Source organism: Megascapheus bottae, chromosome 4 (assembly GCF_031878675.1).
Source record: "Megascapheus bottae isolate mThoBot1 chromosome 4, mThoBot2.hap1, whole genome shotgun sequence".
NCBI lineage: Eukaryota > Metazoa > Chordata > Mammalia > Rodentia > Geomyidae > Megascapheus > Megascapheus bottae.
This window is the reverse complement of record NC_143512.1, coordinates 66737089-66756558: the sequence shown is the minus strand read 5'-3', so window position 1 is coordinate 66756558 and position 19470 is coordinate 66737089. Positions and strand designations below refer to the sequence as shown.

Below are 19470 nucleotides of genomic sequence, written 5' to 3'. Positions count from 1 at the left end.
ATGGCTTCCTAACTGGGTAGTTAGTGGAGAACAGTCTCCAATCCAGAAGCTTGCTAATTGTTTTACCCTTGAACAATTCATTCATTTCCTTGATATCATGTACTGGATAATTTGATTTCAGAACACATAAATATTTATAAAGGGGACACATAAGTATTTATACTTATAAATATGAAGGTATGTGGCTTATACCTGTGATCCTAGCTACTCAGGAAGCATTAATCAGGATGATCAGGGTTCAAAACCAGACCAGGCAAGAAAAGTTAATAAGGCCCCATCTCAAATGAAAAGTGGAATGTGGTGCTTTGTGTTTACCGTTCCAGCTACAAGGGAAACACAAATGGGAGAGCTGTAGTCCAGCACCACTTGGTCAAGAAAAGCAGGACTTTGCCTAAAAAATACCTAAAGCAAAAGGGCTGAAAGCATGGCTCAAGTGATGGAGTGCTTGCAAAGCAACAGCAAAGACCTAAATTCAAAACACCACTATACCTCACCCCTCAGAGAAGGAGGGAGGGAGAAGGGAGGGAAGGAGGCAGGGAGGGAGGGAGGGAAAGATGGGGGGGTGGATATCATGGTCTCTTCTACTTTATAACGTCCACATTTTCTTTTGTGAGAGAGACATCTTCCAAGAACACATGAGGTTGAAGTCAGGCTCTGATTACTATCTCTCATCCTTTGAGAGATGAGTCTTGCTTGTAGGTGGCCTTGTTAAGCTCCAAGCTGCCTATCTCCACACCTGGTTCTCGTTTGTAACACCAAAAGCATTTCATGCTTATTAAACATCATCTGTTCTCAATTTTTAGACCACAAGTTTGGCTTTGGCTTGTTTTCTTAATAAGTGGTTACAACAGAATCCACCTTTTTACTGTGATGATGTCTCTCAAACCAGCTATTGGCATCCTATAGATTTAGATTAATAAAGCTTTATAAGAGGTTAAATACCAAGAGGGGCATAAATCCTTACAATTCTAACATTCTCATGCTTACAGCGCAGATTAATTTCCAACACATGTATGATCATGTTCAGAGAAAATTGTGTAACACTTTTTATCTTTGCACACTAGTCCTTAGCTTCATTTTTTTCTTCCTGAACTTTTGTTAAAAAAAAATGCCTACATTTGGTGTGAATTGAAACTCCGTGGCAGAGAGAAGATGGAGACAATTCTGGAGCAACAGCAGTGATACCACGAGGAGAAGAAAAGGCTCATGGATGTCATGGCCAAAGAGATGCTCCCTAAGAAATCTACTGGGACCAGATCAGTTCTGACCACAGCACTCGGGCCCTGCAGGATGGGTATATGGAGGTCAGTGGGAACCTGCGGGATTTATATGATGATAAGGATGGGTTACGAAAAGAGGAACTCAATGCCATTTCAAGACCCAATGAGTTTGCTGAATTCTATAACAGATTCAAGCAAACAAAGGAATTCCATCAAAAGCACTCAAATGAGATCTATATGCCAATGTAAGTGGAATTTGAGGAGCTCCTGAAGGGTCGAGAGAATCCAAGTTAAAAGGCACAGAACTAAGTAGAGTTCACCGATGAATAGGGATATGATCATTACCTTGATCTCCATGACAGTTACCTCAAATCCATTAACCTGAAGGCATCTGAGAAGTTGGATTATATCACATACCTGTCCATCTTTGATCAGCTCTTTGACATTCCTAAAGAAAGGAAGAATGCAGAATATAAGAAGTACCTAGAGATGCTGCTTGAGTTCCGTCAGGATATCAGAGACAGAGGGAAACTCCTTTAAGGTCAAAATGCACTTTTGGGGAAGATTCAGAACGATTTTGAGAAGAAATGGGAAAATGGTACCTTCCCGGGATGGCAGAAAGAGACAAGCAGTGCCCTGACTCATGCTGGAGCCCACTTTGACCTCTCTGCATTCTCTTCCTAGGAGGAGCAGGCTTCCTTGGGTCTCGACAGATTGAAATCTGCACTCTTAGCTTTAGGCCTGAAATGTGGTGGGACTCCAGAAGGAGGAGCCCAGAGGCTGTTCAGCACCAAAGGAAAGTCCCTGCAGCTCCTTGATATCTCTCTGTTTGCCAAAACTCCCAAAATGAAGGGCGCTAAGCTTTGTTCCTGAGAGGAACAAAGACATTGCTTTCCTAGAAGATGCTTGGGGGACAGCGACAACTTACAAGCAAGCCAGGACAGGAGAGGAGTGGGAAGAGGAGGAAGAATAGATTAGTGAGAGAGAAAGTGAAGAGGAAGAGAATGAGATCATTTACAATCCCCAAAAGTCTGCCCCTAGGCTGGGCTGGCAAACCCATTCCCTACTGGCCAAATAAACTTCATGGCCTAGATATCAACTTCAGCTGTGAGGTTTGTGGGAACTACACCTACCGAAGACCTTAGGCCTTCCAGCGGCCCTTTGCTGAATGGCATCCTGCTCATGGAATGAGGTGCTTAGGTACACCAAACTGCTCATTTTGCTAATGTGACACAGATTGAAGATGCTGGCTCCTTGTGAGCCAAATTGAAACTGCAGAAGCCTAAAGAGCAATGGCAACCTGACACCGAGGAAAGTATAAAGACTCCAGTGGAAATGTTGTGAACAAGAAGGCATATATGGATCTGAAGAGATAAGGGCTGCTCTAGTGTTCAGAGGTGTCACTCAACTTTGGGTTTGCCTAGGCTTCCTGAGATCTTTTTCTATTTCTCCCAACCAAATGCTCTTATTAAAGTCTGTTTGCTGCGCAGTCACAGCCTAGCGGGAGTCTTGTAGAAACAAGACATGCTGGCCTATTGCAGGGTTGAGATGTTTTATTTTCATTTTAAATTTAAAAAAATCCTATATTTTATGGCCAGAAATTTGGCCTAGTGGTAGAGTGCTTATGTAGCATGCATAAAGACCTGAGTTTGATTCCTCGGTAGCACATATATAAGAAAAAGCCAGAAGTATTGCTGTGGCTCAAGTGGTAGAGTTCTAGCCTTGCGTAAGCCCAAGGACAGTGCTCAGGCCCTGAGCTCAAGGCCCAGGATTGGCCAAAAAAATGCCTATATTTTATTCAAACTTATTCAAAGTGAGTTATTCAAAGTGAATAAGGGGGGTAATGGAGCTAGAGATAAGTTCATTCAAACCCTTCACCACTGCTCAATTTCTATTTCTCTGTAGTTTGCAATTATTATTACCTGGACAGGTATTAACAGCCAGTAGTGGTATTTTGCCTGTCACTACACTTGACCAAAAAAGCTGAGTTAAAACATTCATCTTTTCTTTTCTTTTTTTTTGCCAGTCCTGGCTTAAGCTCAGGGCCTGAGCACTGTCCTTGGGCTTTCTCAAGGCTAGAGCTCTATCACTTGAGCCACAGAACCACTTCTGGCTTTTTTTTCTATGTATGTGGTACCGAGGAATCGAACCCGGATCTTTGTGCATGCTAGGCAAGCACTCTACCACTAGGCCAAACTCCAGCCCAAAACATTCATCTTTTTAGGGTAAAAGAGTTAAAAGTCTGAGGTTCCAAATTAAACAGAAGTATAAAGTTACAGTTTTAAATAGATATACAACTGATATTTAAATTTTAACAGGGTTTTCCAGATATCTTAAGAATGTTTTTTGAAATGTTTATTGCCTGTTACTAAATATACGTAGCCTTGGTACTGGGCAGGAATACTTTACTTTCAACATATACAATTCTTTGATGTCGGGCAAGTATCACAAGGTTTGTCCAGCCACTTTCTTCCTTCAAATAAAAGGCCAACCTAAGTGGGATAGATATATTTAGTTTATCTTTTTCTTCCCAGTAAACCTTCTGGGGACACACACCTCTTATAAATTACCAAAAACAAACTAATCCCCCAAATTAATTCCTCTTCACAGATATTCCTAAAACATAGCAGAATTCTGTTTCAAAAATCTGTCCTACATAACTCTCACTTGACTCTTGTTCTGATTTGATTGTGAAGGCTCATCAGGTCTACGTTGAGTCAAGTCTTTTGACTGTATCCTCAGTCAGTGGATTAGTGCCTGCCACATGGTAGGTGCTAGACTAACCTACTAAATGAGTGAATGAATGACTAAAGGAGTGAATGAATGCATGCAATAGAAAGATATCTATCATTCTTAAAAAGGAAGAAGAAAATTCACTCACATGCTTACAACATGTTATAATACTCAAGAAGTTATGTTAAGATATATAAAGAGACAAACTCTGTGATCTACTATAAAGAATCATAGAAACAGAGTAAAAGGCAGTTTTTCAGGGACAAGGGGAAAAGGTAAGAGGAAAGTTATTTAATAGGCATAGATTTCAGGTTTGCAAGATATAAAAGTTATAAAGAAGGTCTTCCTTTGCAACAATATTAATATACTTAACTGTATTAAGTACCATACCTCAAATTGATTTGAATGATACATTTTTTGAGTCTCAATCTAAAAACTGACAATGAGTATACACGTTTATTTGTTTATTTGAAATAGTAAAGGGAAGGGGAAAATAAGATGGTTGGGAGGGGATGAGAGGAGGGAAATGGGGACAAAAATATAAGAAGGGGTATCAATGTGTAAGAAGTAATGCATCTACTATCTGGTGAATATAACTGTAACCCCTCAATATATTACCTCGATAATACAAAAATAAAATGAAAAAGATGACAATAACTTGTAGGATTCTGAAATATGAGGAATTGCATCATGTTGCTTTAGTTCTCTAAGCATTAGTGAATCAAAACATCTTTTAATTTACATATTGGTTATTTGTAGCTCTCCTCTATTTTCTTTTTTTTAATTTAAAAAATTTTCATTCAGGACATAGTTTTATTAATGTTTGGAACAAATGGAGCATGACAGGTTCTCCTCTGTATTTTCTGCTCATAACCCTTGGCATTTTTCTTTTAGTTGTGTTTTCAGTTATAATGTATAAATAAATTATGTATCTGGTTAAAGTGCTACAATGTTTTTCTCCCAGATTTTTTTTTGCTGTTTGAGTTTACCTATGATAATTTCTAATATAAAATTTTTCTACTGATTTAGTTGAATGTGTCATTTACTTTATGACAAGGTTTTCCTACCTTATTTAAGAAAATCTTCTCTATATTTAGGTCTGATTTATATTTTTGTGTGTTTTGTCTTTTTAAAAAAGATTTTATTAACACTGATTGTTTACATCATATTTTGGGCTTTTTTTTTGCCAGTCCTGGGCTTGAGCTCAGGGTCTGAGCACTGTCCTTGGACTTTCTCAAGGCTAGAGCTCTACCAGTTGAGCCTCAGCACTACTTCTGGCTTTTTTCTATGTATGTGGTACCGAGGAATTGAACCCAGGTCTTTGTGGATGCTAGGCAAGCACTCTACCACTAGGCCAAACTCCCAGCCCTGAGCTTTTTTTTTTTTTATAAAACATATTTTTGTTTTTTAGTAGGCCTGGAATTTATTTTTATTTTTGCTTATTGCTCACACGTATTGCTTTTTTATGTTGAACTTATTTTCTAACTTAATAGTTCTGATGACTTTTTCATGGATTATTCTATTTTCTGGAAGAGTTTTTATATTAACGCTATCACAAAACTATGAACCAAAGTGTCAGTGGTATATCTCCTCATTTGGAAGCTTAGCAAAGGGTACGAATCTGTTTCCAATGTCTAGTTATTGGCAAAATTTATGGTCATACTTTGGGCTGCACTTCTTGTTGTTGAGAAACTCATCTGCTGCTAGAGGGGACCGCTGTTCTTAGAGACTGTCCATAGTTTATTGCCAATTGGATTTTTCCAACATGGCCTCATCAAGCAAGCACCAAGGGGCTACTTAAGACAGGTCATAGACAAGGAAACTCAGTGTGGTGTCCCTCCACTCACTTCTGCTGTATTCTTTAAGTTAGAAGCAAGGGACATGCTTGTCCATGCTCCAAGAGAAATAGTCACCCAGAACGCAACATTTAAGGGTCAGAGGATATGGGGAGCCCCATCAGACCCTCCGCAAGAGCCATCGTATGATATTGAAGTTTACCACTATATGGTACCTGAGCCTATTCTGCAATACATATATACAGCATAAGATTTTGTAAATTGTGTGTATTTGAGAGTTCAAAATTCTGCATGTGCTATCAGATCAAGTTTACTAAAATCCTACTTCTCCTTACCTTATTTGATCTTTGCCTGCCTATCAAACCCAAGCTGCTCCAAATTTGATAGAATTGATTGCCCCTATAGTTTTTTTAGGTGCTGTGGACAAGCACAAGGAGAATGGATTTAATAGAAGGTTATGGGAAAGATACAACACTTGGGAGAGGTTTTGAGAAGGGTATCCTAATAGGTATTAGAAAAGTGGACTTTAATTTGCTTCCTATGAGTAAATGTCATTCTGTGTCCTCTGTAGAAATTATCTAATATAATACCCATAATAATTTATGAGGAACATATCTAAAATATATCAACAGCTGAATAACAACCATCCCATTAAAAGATGGGCCAAAGATTTAAAGAGAAGAAGAAATAAAAATGGCCTACAGACACATGAAGAAATGCTTGACATCTCTGGTAATAAAAGAAATGCAAATCAATACAACTCTAAGATTCCACCTCACTCCAGTTAGAATGGCCAGGATCAAGAAATCTAATAACAACAGATGCTGGAGGGGATATGGCCAGGAGGGATCACTACTACACTGTTGGTGGGAGTGCAAACTCATTCAACCACTATGGAAAGCAGTTCCTCAAAAGACTAAACATAGAGCTCCCCTATGACCCAGCAATTCCACTACTTGGCATTTACCCAATCGTCCATGAAACAAGGGCATACAAAATTCACTAGCACAATGATGTTCATTGCAGCACTATTTACCATAGCAAAGATATGGAACCAATCCAGATGTCCCTCAGTTGATGAGTGGATCAACAAGTTGTGGTATTTATAAACAATGGAATTGTATGCTGCTGTCAGAAAGAATGACATTGCCCCATTTGTTAGGAAATGGAAAGACTTAGAAAAAAATCATATTAAGTGAAGTAAGCCAGACTCAAAGGAACATAGGCCCAATAGTCTCCCTCATTTGTCATAATCAGTGGAAACCTTGGGCTCTCCTAGCAGAGATTTACAATAGAACAAAATGTAGAGACATAGGCCAAATAGTATGACACTAAATGTAAGGACCTCCAGGAGAAGGAAACAAAAGCCATATAATGAGTGATTGTTGTCCTTAATGTACTATGTTATCTCTCATCTCTTTTGCCATCCCCTGGTTATCTCATATTGTTACAATATTTCACCTTGTTATCTGATATATTTTATATGTGCTCAATTGGTTATTTGAAATTGGATAGGGAAGGGGGGGAATCAAGATAAGCGGGGGGAGGGTGGGAGGAAAATGGGGACCATGTGATGAGAAAGGGTATCAATGTTTGTGAAGTTATGCACCTTCTATCTGGTGAATATAATATAATCCTTCTATTAATCACAATAAAAAGTATTAAAAATAATTTATGAAGAAGATATCATAAAAAAGGAAAATCTCTGAGGGGATACAGAGAAAGTGCAACAAAGGGTGAACAAATACAAGAGTGATACTCACTAGAAACTACATGAAAAATGGACTGTCCATCTTGTGTGTAGGGATGGGAGGGGAAAACTAGGAGAGAGTGAGGGAAAGGGAGATATGGTTCAAAAAGAATTGTACTCATTACCTGATTTATGTAAGTATAAACCCTCTGTACATCGCATTTACAGTAACAATAAAAAATAAAATTTAAAATAGAAGAAGACAAAAAGATCTTCAGAATTATACCATGTGTCCCTTATCACAGGTTCAAGTTCAAGTCTATCAAATGCTTAGGTACTAAAGTATATTTCCATATTGAGAAGTAACAAGCTATAATATCAGTGGATATATAGATCATGATAATAATAATAATAATAATAATAATAATAGAGTAGAACAGGTCCATTTAAATGTGGGCTGGGCTCACATTTAATCCCAATACTTGAGAGGCAAATAGAAAGACTCCTATCTCAGCCAAGAAGCCTGGTGTGTAGAGGCATCACTCAGTGGTAAAACACCTTCCTAGCATGGTGGCAAAGTGCCTGTAATCCCAACAGTGTGAGAGGCTGTAGGTATGTCTCTGTCCTGGCTGGCCTAAGCATAAATGAGAGAAAAAACATATATGAAATAAAACAACTAAAGCAGAGAAGGGTAGAAGAATTCCTGCCTAGAAAGTGCAAGGTTTTGAGTTCAAACCCCAATACTGCCACCACTCCAAAAAAAAAATGTGAGGGAAAAGTAAAGATTCAACAAGTCAGGTTCCATTTGAAGAAGATGAAAAAGCTTTACAAACACAAGGAAATATGGGCCTAGTGTGACTAAAACTTGGATCTAGGGAGGTATTTTTTGGTACTACTACTGGAACTTGAACTCAAAGCTAGCACTCTACCACCTGAACAACACAGTTCCACTCTATCCTTTAAGTGGTTAACTGGAAAAAAAGAGTTTCACATTTTTCTGCCTATGTTAAGTGGAATTCAATCCTGATGTATGGAGAAGCCATACATCAGCCTTTACATTTGTAAAGGTCAAATCAGGAATGCTTATTAGAAAGTCAGTAAATGCCAGTGGACTTGTCCCCCCAAATCTTGCAGCCTTGAATTCACTTAATATGGTTAGCAAACTGAGCCATGAGGGTAGGAGAGTCATAGAAGAACAGAAAAAAACAATCTCAATAAACCAGATCAACTCTAATGGAGAGTTGAAAAGGGACACCATGGTTACCTGAGGAGAGTTAGCAGACACAAGGCACGGTACAAAATGGCAGCTGAGGTGGTAGTAGCCCGAAGAGGACCATGATGCGGGGGCAGGGTTACAGGGACATGGAGAGTTCAGAGTCTCAGAGTCTGGTGAGCTCATGGTATAGGTCTGGCAGGTCTAGTAACCTATTGTCCAATTCCCTGCCCCCGCCACCTCTAGGAATTCAGGTAAGCCCATCACCTGGGGGTGGTACTTCACCTTCATCCACCAAGAAGCCAAGATGGTGTCAGTTAGACCCCCATTCCCTGTCATTTATCACGTTGCCAAGATGGTTCCACTTAGACCCAATATCCATATTTCATCAGTCCTGGTTTGAACATCACTCCTTGGATTTTAGCTTCCTGAGGATTACAGGTATGAGCTACAGGTGACGTGTTGTATCTTCCTTTTTTGTAAGATTCTAAAACTCTAGAATTTTATCTCCTGGATTTCAAATGGTAGTAAACAACTCTTAACAGTAAGAGGACTCCATCTACAAATGGACCATCATTTGCTACACACTGAATGCTTGCTTCCTAGAACAATTTCTGAGCAGCCAAGAGACAGCATGAGGATATCAGGTGTCCTTGGAGGAGAAAACAGATGAGATGGAAGGCAGATTTGGGTTGCTCCACAGCTCTGTGTAGCCTGCAGGGAGGAGAAGGGCCCTGCCTTCCCATTGCAGGGGGTAGGGGGAGTGGAGGAGGGTAAGAAAAGGCTCTGTGACTGGCCAGGTTCTGGCTTCCCCAGGTATCCCCAGGGAGGGCTCATTTATCCCAGGCAGGAGCAGAGCTAATGATTTAAAAGATTCTTCAACCAAGACATGTGAAAGGGTATCAATGTATGGGAATTAATGCACCATCTATCTGGCAAATATCATGTAACCCTTCTATTAATTACAATAAAAAATATATGAAAAAATAAATAGAAGATTCTTCAGATTTTCTTTTCAACACCCTAGTGGGGTTTTCTTGCCTTAAAAACAATATATATAACCTCATATAACTGTGCACTCTCCATAAAAGTGAGTATGAAGGCTGGCCTGACTCTTAGCCCCCTAGGTCAGTTTCCTGAAGTCTGATACTACTGGCTGGTTTGAAATACCATACATTGCATGCTTACTCTACACGCAGCTCTTCCTTTTTCCTGATTCAGTCAGCTTATTCATTTTCCTCCTTCTGAGATCCATCCAGAAGCACCTGTGTCTACGAATTATTTCCTATCCACTCCTTCTCTGTCAAGTTACAACCCATCTTGGAGCTCCCAAAGAACTTAACTTTAATGCCTGGATTTAACACTATAATCACTTCTGCGTATTTTCCTTGTAAAGATTTCTAAGAGCCTAGAACCATGTCTTAAGATATTCTTGAATTCCTGAGATTTGTGCTTACATGGGGAGCTTGATTAAATTTTTACCCAATGAATGAAATGAAAGAGCAAGTTCTCTAGGACCACGTTGGAACTGTGAAAATATGTAGCTTTCCACCTTTCTGCTTAGCTAGTTCCCTCTCTCTCTTCTTTGAAGGATCTCCTCACTGAGACAGAGTGGACGTCTGAGTGAAGAATCGCTCACCAAATAGCTCATCTTCAGAGCAGAGCTGGTTTCAAGTTTTAGGGAGTGGTACAGAGGGAGGCCCAACTAGAGTCCTGGGAGCTGGGAAGGACCAGTCTTCCATGAGTCAGAAGGGTGTTAAGGATCTTACAGTAGCACCTGTCAGACTGGTAAACCAGATATAAAAGCTGTCTTGGACTATGACAAAACTAATCATGGCAATGAAGAAGACATCTATACATTTCCTATATCTGATATGAATCGTGCTCCTTGAGAAATGCTCCTATCCTGCCTTGTCAGGTATGGAAGGTTATTGAAACTAACAGGTCTTCCCATGAGTCTATTTAAATGACTTTTGAATAAGACTAAGACACTGTGGCTGTGATCTTTGAGTCTAACAGCCTGAGTAGCATTGGCCTGTGTAGGACACATTCTTGAAAACACGATGCTTCCCAAGTTAGACAGAGAGGCCTGTGCTTCTGATTGCTCAGGTTAGGTCATGCAGGCCTCAGCTACACAATGCTGTGTGAAGAAAGGGCTTGCATGCCTGCATCCATCCACTTTCCTGAGATGTGTCTTAGGGATCTCCTTGCTGGCCACAGAAAGGGAGAGAGAAAATTCCCTGCAGAACATTGTGCTTTCTTCCAGGCAGTAAAGGGAGAACACCAAATGGAACGGAAAACAGTATTAGCCAGGGAGGGACCTTATAAAGATCAGAGTCAAGAGAAAAAAACATAAAACTTCAATTTTTCTAAGCTGTTGGTATATATTTAAAATATATAGTCAAGCAGTGCTTTTGGCTGTTTTCCCAGGGGCATGTGCTCCAAATTCCTCACTCATCTATAAAGAGCTGTAAATCATTTAATGTTGTCTAGAGCACTTTGGGAACTGTCAGTGCACCCTTCCCTTCAGAGAGTGTTTTTCCCTTTGAACATTTGCATCTTGGCTCCTTTGAGGCAGAGGGCTTAAAAAAACACCAAGCACTTTGCTTGGGGTGTCACCACACCCAGACTGCCCCTCCTCATTGTAAAGCTTATGACATATAGAAACAAGTCTTTTCATTCATTCCTTTATTAACTAAGACTTTAAAGATTGTATTTGTTCCAAATCGTAAGCTTAGAAGGCTTAGGCAAATGGAAGAGATCCACAAGTCAACGCAGAACCATATTCCAACGTGATAGTTACTAAGGGATTTAGAGAAAAGTGCTTTTGGATTATTTTTCAACCATCTTCTCTCTGAGTAAATTATAAGCTAATTCCAGTGGTTTGCCTTCTAGACTCTTCACTATGTCTGCATACAAATGCTTCTCCTTTAGTCCATGCTTTTCCAGGGAAAGCATTATTCTCTAACCTTTCTAATGGATGGGTCTAGAAAGTCAAAGTCTTATTTACATAATTCTATTGAAGTCCTGTCATTGGGAGGTTTCTCCAAAGTACCTAGCCATTTCAAATAACAGTTGGAAGGCACATGAGCTCAGGGCCACGGCTTTCATTAGGAGAAAGTAACTCTCTTCTTGGAGAATTTTATGTGCAGTACTCAAGATAGGAACTCAGTTCCTGGCCTCCTAACAGATAGTTCTTGAAAAACAGGAAGGAGTGTCAGTTCAATGTTTTTTTCAGTTAAACCGTCTCCAAGCATAAACACAGGAATTCCACTTCCCTATCAATTTATTTATCTCTAACGCCTCTATGAATAAAAGAGGTGCTCTTGCATTGTTAATACAAATGGGCAGCAACGCATTATTTGGAATATCTAGAGGAAAAGAACATAATGCCAGTTCTCTAGAACAATTATGAGAAAGAGCCGTGAGAGCTGGCACTTCTTTATAAACAGTTGGCTTCAAACAGCCTAGAGATACCAGAACAGAAGGAGGAATGACATCATTAGCTTTTACTTTGACGTCATAAACTTCTATCCCTCACTCTTTTTCTATCAAACAAAGGGGTCCATTTCCCCATGGTTTGTACTAAAAGACCTCCAACATTTCCATGTACCTGCCTTTCAAAAGGGACCCCAGCCCTGCTGACCAGGAAGAGGTGGAGCAAATGTTTATCTGTACAACCACAGGAATAAACTTCTCTCTGGTCTGAACCTGAGCCTGCCATTTGGCACGAGGCCATGGTTCAGGTTACTGGAGGCCCTGTGCCCTGAAAGAGCTCATTCACTCCCCACAAGCCATTTCCTTCTAAGTGGCTACTCACCCATGGCAGACTCAATTACACACAAGACAGATGAGTGTGCCACAGTGCTCAACCTGACTTCTCATGTTGGAGATCAGTTTTTCTCACACTCAAGCAATTTTGATACAGTAAGATGATTTCCTAAAATGGAGTTTAAAAGGAAACAAAGAAGAAAGGCACATTCTTTCCACTCTTTCCCCCTCCCCCCTTCCTTCTCTGGTTCCCTCCCTCCTTCTGTCCTTCCTTCCCTCTCTCCCTTCAGATATTTCAGAATATTTTACTTCTCACTGGAGTCCTAAGGAAAGTGAAGCTGCTGCCATCCACTGATTTACTGGGAGGAACATGAGGTTCAGAGCCATGGAGCCAGGCCGTGGACCCCAAGAAGTTTAGTTCAGCTCAAGCCTCTCCATTTTCTACCTCCTACAGTGTGTTATTAGTGGCCTCTTCTTCTGAAAGTTTGGGCCAGGCCACCAACTGCATGTCTAGAAAGATGGCTCATAGGGTTGCCAGATTTAGCAAATCCGGACGGGACACCCACTTAAAGTTCCATTTCAGGGAAACAATAATTGGGATTATTATGTTAAAAGGCATTCATTGTTCATCATAAACTTAATGGAGTATCCTCTGTTTTATTTGGTCAACCCCACTGGCTTGTTGCTCTCACTAACTCTGAGTGACAGTCACAGTTTCTGAAGACAGCAAGGTGGTTGAGAAAGAAAGAACAGTAATTCTGGGTTGAAGCTGGAGTCAGAAACAAGGACAGGCAAATCCATAGACAACATCTCTACTTCATAGCAGTTCTTAAGCTTGCAGGTTGCGCCAAATAACCCTCTCCCTGCATCCCAGCTCCCCTAGGCCCTATAAACCTAAATCACTAACTGCAGAATGAGGGCCTCTGACCTTTGGTGTCTCACCTTGTAAAGGGTGATAGTTCACTGACTTGTTCTGAAGGTGAATCAAGATTATGGATGTAAACCTTTACCCAAATGCTGTTTTCAGTTTTCCATTTGGGAACATGTGAAATTAGGATGTTGTTATCCCCTCCAAGAACCAAGAATAAATGCTGTTAATCCAAACCACTCTCAGTGAATGTGTAAACCAGGAAGTCTAATATTTGAACAGATTAAGAATAAAAAAGAATATACTTCAAGTGTGATTTTAAAAAAAAGACCAAAGCTGGGAGTTTGGCCTCGTGGTAGAGTGCTTGCCTAGCATGCACTTAGCTCTGGGTTTAATTCCTTGGTACCACATACATCAAAAAAGCCAGAAAGTGCTGTAGCTCAAGTGATAGAGCTCTAGCTCTGAGAAAGCCCAAGGACAGTGCTCAGGCCCTAAACTCAAGCCAGGACTGGGGAAAATAAAAGCAAAACAAAACAAAAATAAATAAATAAAAGACCAAGGTTTAAAAATTTAAATCAACTATAAAAACCACTCTACCTTTTTTCAGGAAGTCACACATGAGTAACTTAGCTCTTTATGCTTTGTACATGATTATTTCAATCATGTTATGTTTATTTGTTTGTTTGTTTGTTTTTTGTCAGTTGTGGGGCTTGAACTTTGGGCCTGGGTGCTGACCCTGAGCTCTTCAGCTCAAGGCTATCACTCTACCACCTGAGCCACAGCACCACTTCTGGTTTTCTGGTGGTTAATTGGAGAGACGAGTCTCATAGACTTTTGTGCCTGGACTGGCTTTTAACCTCCATCCTCAGATCTCAGCCTCCTGAGTAGAGGATTACAGGCGTGAGCCACTGCGCCTGGCTGTGATGTCTACCTTTTAAAAATTATATGGACATACCAAAAGAAAGCAATACTATAAGAAATTCTCCTCTTTTTAAGCAATTAGATGAAACAAAGATTATGCCACAACAGAGATTATCAAGGAGCAATATGGCTTTAGGAGAAATAAACATGTTATAGACATGCAGGGTGACAGTAAATCAATGATTGTTAAAATTATTTTATCAACACTTTCCTTGCTTCATGTGGGAAAAACAGCTGTGCTTTTCTTGTTGTTTAGGAGGTTTATCCATTCTACAAATGGGAATTTCAGACTCTTCTGTTCAAAGAGAACTTGTTAAATTTAAACAGGAAGGAAGGAGAGAAGATGGAAAGAAGACAGGGAAGGAGTGAGGGAAGAAAGGAGTGAAGGAAGAAAGAAGGAAGGAGGGAAGGAAAAGGAGGGAGAGAGAAAGGAGAAGAGAGGAAGCATTTGTAGGGGAAATTTAAAAAGTATTCATGTTGAATAACTAAAGAAATTTATTTCTCCAAGTTCATTTGATGACTGGAAGGCCTCAATCTGCACAGAGTCAGAGTACTTGGAATGTAATTTTGCTGCTAGAAACTTTTGAAATAATTTCAAGAAAATTTAAGACATTTGAAAAACAGGGTTCCAGGCTGTATGAGATGGGGGGCAGGGAATGGTTGAATCTGATATGAATGAAAAATAATCTAATTAGTTCACAGATCCAAAAGCTGAGAAACTGGAGTGTGAGAAAAATAATATAAGCCATACAAATGAGGATAATCTGACTTCTTGCCCTTGTTCCACTACTAATTAACTGAGTAACTAAGGAAATCACACAATGCCATTCAACTTCCAGGTCCCCATTGTCAAGATGGAGACAATAATAGCTTACAGGGATACTGTAAGGAATAAATTAGATAGTGTGATGAAATTACACTTAGAATTAATAAATGAGTGTTGAAAATGTTGGTACCAATTTAATAACATTTATAATGACAAACCTAGGGATTAAATGTTCAAGAGGGGTTAGGTGTGGGGAGATGTCATAGGCAAAATTCAAGAAGTTTGTAGAGCAGAATTAGTACATTTGGATGTGGGAAGGAAAAACTAGAAATGGAGCAGTAGATACAGAGTCCTGAGGAAAAAAACTAGAGAATTGTAGTGTTAGCAAAGACATAGATCAGGCTATTTATTTATTTATTGCTAGTCCTGGGGTTTGAACTCAGAGTCTGGGCACTGTCCTTGGACACTTTTTGCTCAAGGCTAGTACTCTGTCACTTGAGCACTACTTCCAGCTTTTTCTGTGTATGTGGTACTGAGGAATCAAACCCAGGGCTTTATACATCCTAGGAAAGCACTCCACCACGAGGCTACACTCCTGGCCCTGAGACAAAGCAGTTGTAATGAAGATTTCCACTGTCTATGGATGCAGCACATCCAAACAGATCATCTTACAAAAATTCCACAATACAATAATAGACTCGCCTGTGTGATGACTGAGTTTGCTCTACAGAGGCAACATAGAATGGAAGCTATGACTCAGGCTTGCATGAAGGGAAGGCCTGGGGTTTTCAGGGCAATCCATGATTGTGTGGTAGAGGACTATTTCCTCGGCAAACACCTTCTACCCCTAGTGATTCTTTTTGGTCATTGATCCAAATTGGAAAAATTGGCAGAAAACCGAAGTGAAAACATTGCACACTCCACCGTCAACAACATCAATGACATCCTCAGAATTATTTCTCAAAGATTCCTCCTCCTACATTCCCATTCCCAGGATGGAGTTATTCCATCAAGATGAAAATGTTCTCCAGAGGTGTGTTCCTGCTGGCCTTCTCAATTTCCTCACAAATTCATGTAATTCCTTTTATAAGGTAATAAGGGCAGACCCCACCTTGGGCCTCCAGCTTGATAAATGCTGTAGAAAACAGACAGATGAGCAGGCATGATGCATTCCCAAGTAATACAGAGCCTAAGGCAGGTTTGAGGTTTATCTAGCCTCAATAGCAAGATTCTATTTCGAGGAAACAGAAGACGAACGACATGATATACAACACAGATGTTATACCTAATATTTTGTTTGGAGTATAAACCTCTAAAAAAACTACAACAGCAAGACAATTCTCAAATATCTCAATGTAGTAGCATACTTACAAAAGGTCAGAAGAAAGACAAATATTGTCCAAGTACTTGAGGTGATTACCTTTTCTTTTTTCTTCCACTTTTGTTTTGTCCTTCCCTCCTTCCTTCCTTCTTTCCTTCTTTCCTTCCATCCTTCTCTCCCTCCCTCCTTTCCTTCCTGCTTTTTTTCCTACCTTCTTTACTAGATATAGGAGTCAAGCTAGAGCTCCCTCTGCCTCAGTCTCTTGAGGGCTGAATTCACAGGTATGTACCACCACAACAAGCAGAATTTGGTTTCATATAGAATATACTTCTACTGAATTCAAATTTTATGATTTATTTCTGTAATTAAGGAAAGAATCAGAGTCAGGCACTTGAGGCTCACTCCTGTAATCCTAACTACTCAGGAGGCTGAGATCTGAGGATCGCAGTTGGAAGCCAGCCCAAGGAGAAAAGTCCAATTGAGACTCTAATTTCCAGTGAACCGTTCAAAAACTGTAAGTGGCACTGTGGCTCAAGTGGTAGAGCCTTGAGCATAAAGAGGCTCAGGGAGATCACTCAGACCCTGAATTCAAGCCCCACAATTGACAACAATCAAAAAGAAAAAAAAATAAAAGAATCCATAGCTCCCATTTCCTAGCTTTCTCTCCAACAGCTGCCTTTGCTTTTCTCTGAGTTGACATTGTTGCTAGTCAACAATTCCCATGTGTAATCCAATATGCCTCCAGATGCTCCCCATTTACCCACAGTCCACAAGATCAGGCATAGGGGTATTGTGATCATTATAGAGGTTATATTGCTCTCCTTTGCTACCAGAGATTTTTACAGACTCTAAAATCTCTATATTCAGGGAGTGAGTTACTGTCATTAGTTAACCTGTGTTAATCAAGTGATAAGGAGAACAAGATTGACTTGAGTATCAGCCCCATCTGATAAAGAGGTAGAAGGAACTCCCTAAAGTGATGTAAGGCAAAGAGGAAAGGAAGGAGGGAAAGAAAACTGAGGGGAGGGAAGGGAGAAGGTTAAACGATATCTACTGAATTAGTGACTGAAAATTTGGGGAGGATATTGGTTGATTGCTTACTGAATTCATGTTCTTGAAGCCCCTTGGAGATGTAGATTTTTAATGCTGAAAGTTTCACTCCAAAGAACTTCAAAGATTCATGATAAACTAGCATATAATAAACCCTATATTGAGAATGCTTCCTATACCAGTTGAATTCAAACTTCAGCATTCAAAGGAATCACTTGGAAGGCTTGCTAAAATGTGTATTCCTGGCTGATTAGGCCTGATGTGAGGTCCAAGGATGTACATTTCTAGCAAGTTTATAGATGATGCTAATATTGTGAGGACCACACCGAGAAAAACAAAGTCCCTACATCAAAGGGATTTATAAAGGCAAACTAGATAGGATAATTGCCGCTCTTAATCTGAGTCTCATTTCAACAAAAGTGATAACTCTGTTCAGTGAGCATGTCAACTCAACTTCTGCACTGCTGTTAATGGTATTCTTGAGTTTAAAGTCTATCCATAATTACCCCAAAATCCACCTGAAAAACAGGAGGTTCAGTATCAAACACAGGTTTTCTGATGAAAACAAAAACTTGACACAAATGATCCATTATCCCTCATTGCTGCCACAGAAACACAAAACAATTCAAGGCACGGACAAGTCAAGGACACTGTGAGAAAGAAACCAGCAAAACAGGCAGAAAAGTCACCAAGAATTTAAACCCACTAGGCTTTCATCTCCAAAACAACATGTTCTTTCTCTTTGGTTCATTCAATGTCTATGACGGAAGTGAAATTCTTCTCTGGCGTCCAAGATTTATGACTAAAAAAGAACAGATTTTACCTGGCAGTGGGTGCATGCAAAGTTTGTTCTCTCATACCGGGTCCAATTGCTCTTTATTTTGCAAATACTAATATTAGACTCAGTTAATCGCTACACATTCCTTTTATTAGGTGAGGAGCTACATTCTTGAAACCACTCTCAGGAAAACAATCCTTCCCTTCCAGACCACCCTGACTTGTAGACTTGGCGTTTCGGCAGCGGTAGCACTGCTGGGCCATGGGGCAGACATTTGGGCAGACCATAGACATCTGCTCTTCAGCCTCAGCCCTTTGGAAGTGGTTTGAGAACTTCCTCTTTTCTTACTCATTTGGCCCAAGGTTGCTCCTTCTACAAACATTATGAAGGTGTTACACCACCACCAGAGTATTAGACTTTATTACCTCTTTTCCTATGGGTGAAGCTGCCCATAAGGAGGGCAAACTTACTTGACTAGGATGTGTTCAATAGACTTTATTTGAAGGCTCAGCTTCAGACAAGTGAGAGCCATTTGAATTTCATGCAAAGACTAAAAAAAGAAATTGTTAGATTATATTCAATTCAGTTAAATCTAAGTAATTATATAAAAACATCTTGATTATTATAATATTTTTGAAGTTGATGATTGGCAAACTAGAAGCCAATTTGCCTTCAAAACATTGTGGTCAGCTTCTGAGCCCAGTCCCACGAGTCTCTTGAAATCATCTGGTGTCTGAAGTATCTCACTACACCAAGGACCATGAAATCTCATCATTGCTTTCCATTTTTCTTTGGGAATTCCACAACCCAAGTTCCATCTCAGAAATTCCTTTCATCCCGTCAGACCCAGCCATCATCACCGGTAGGATTCTCAATCCTTTGTGGATACCCCACAAAGCAGGATAGTTATTCTAGGTGGCGGGTGGGGGGAGATTTGGGTGATACAATTGTAAAATCAAGTGTGTAAGCACAGACAGGCAGTGTCAGGTAATCATATTTTACATGATAGATTCAGTCCTGACTGGTAACAATGGTGGAAGAGGAGTGAGAAGACAAGATGAAGAAAGATGATCCTGACATGGAGTCAGCCTCTGACTTGGCTCTAAACTGTAAGAACAAAATATTGGAAATGGAGGCATAATTCAAGTGGTAGAGTGCCAGCTGTGATCAAAAATGCCAAGAGAGAGCTTGAGGCCCTGAGTTCAAGCCCCAGAAGGAAAATAAGAGAAAAAAGTGGAAACTACTTGAGAGTTTTGAATTCATAGATAGACCTTATGGAGACAACAGTGGAGACCACTAATCTTATTTCCTTCAAGATTAGTAGGGGAACCACATCACCAAAC

General features: G+C 40.0%; 1 long non-coding RNA gene and 1 pseudogene across 1 annotated transcript in view; one reads left to right on the top strand and one right to left on the bottom strand.

Annotated features, from left to right (window-relative positions):
• The window catches only part of LOC150064604 (uncharacterized), a 69805-nt gene that overhangs the window by 50068 nt on the left and 267 nt on the right, over positions 1–19470 (bottom strand). The gene's annotated exons all lie outside the window — the stretch shown is intronic.
• Positions 1153–2608, top strand: LOC150064605 (splicing factor 3A subunit 3 pseudogene; annotated as a pseudogene).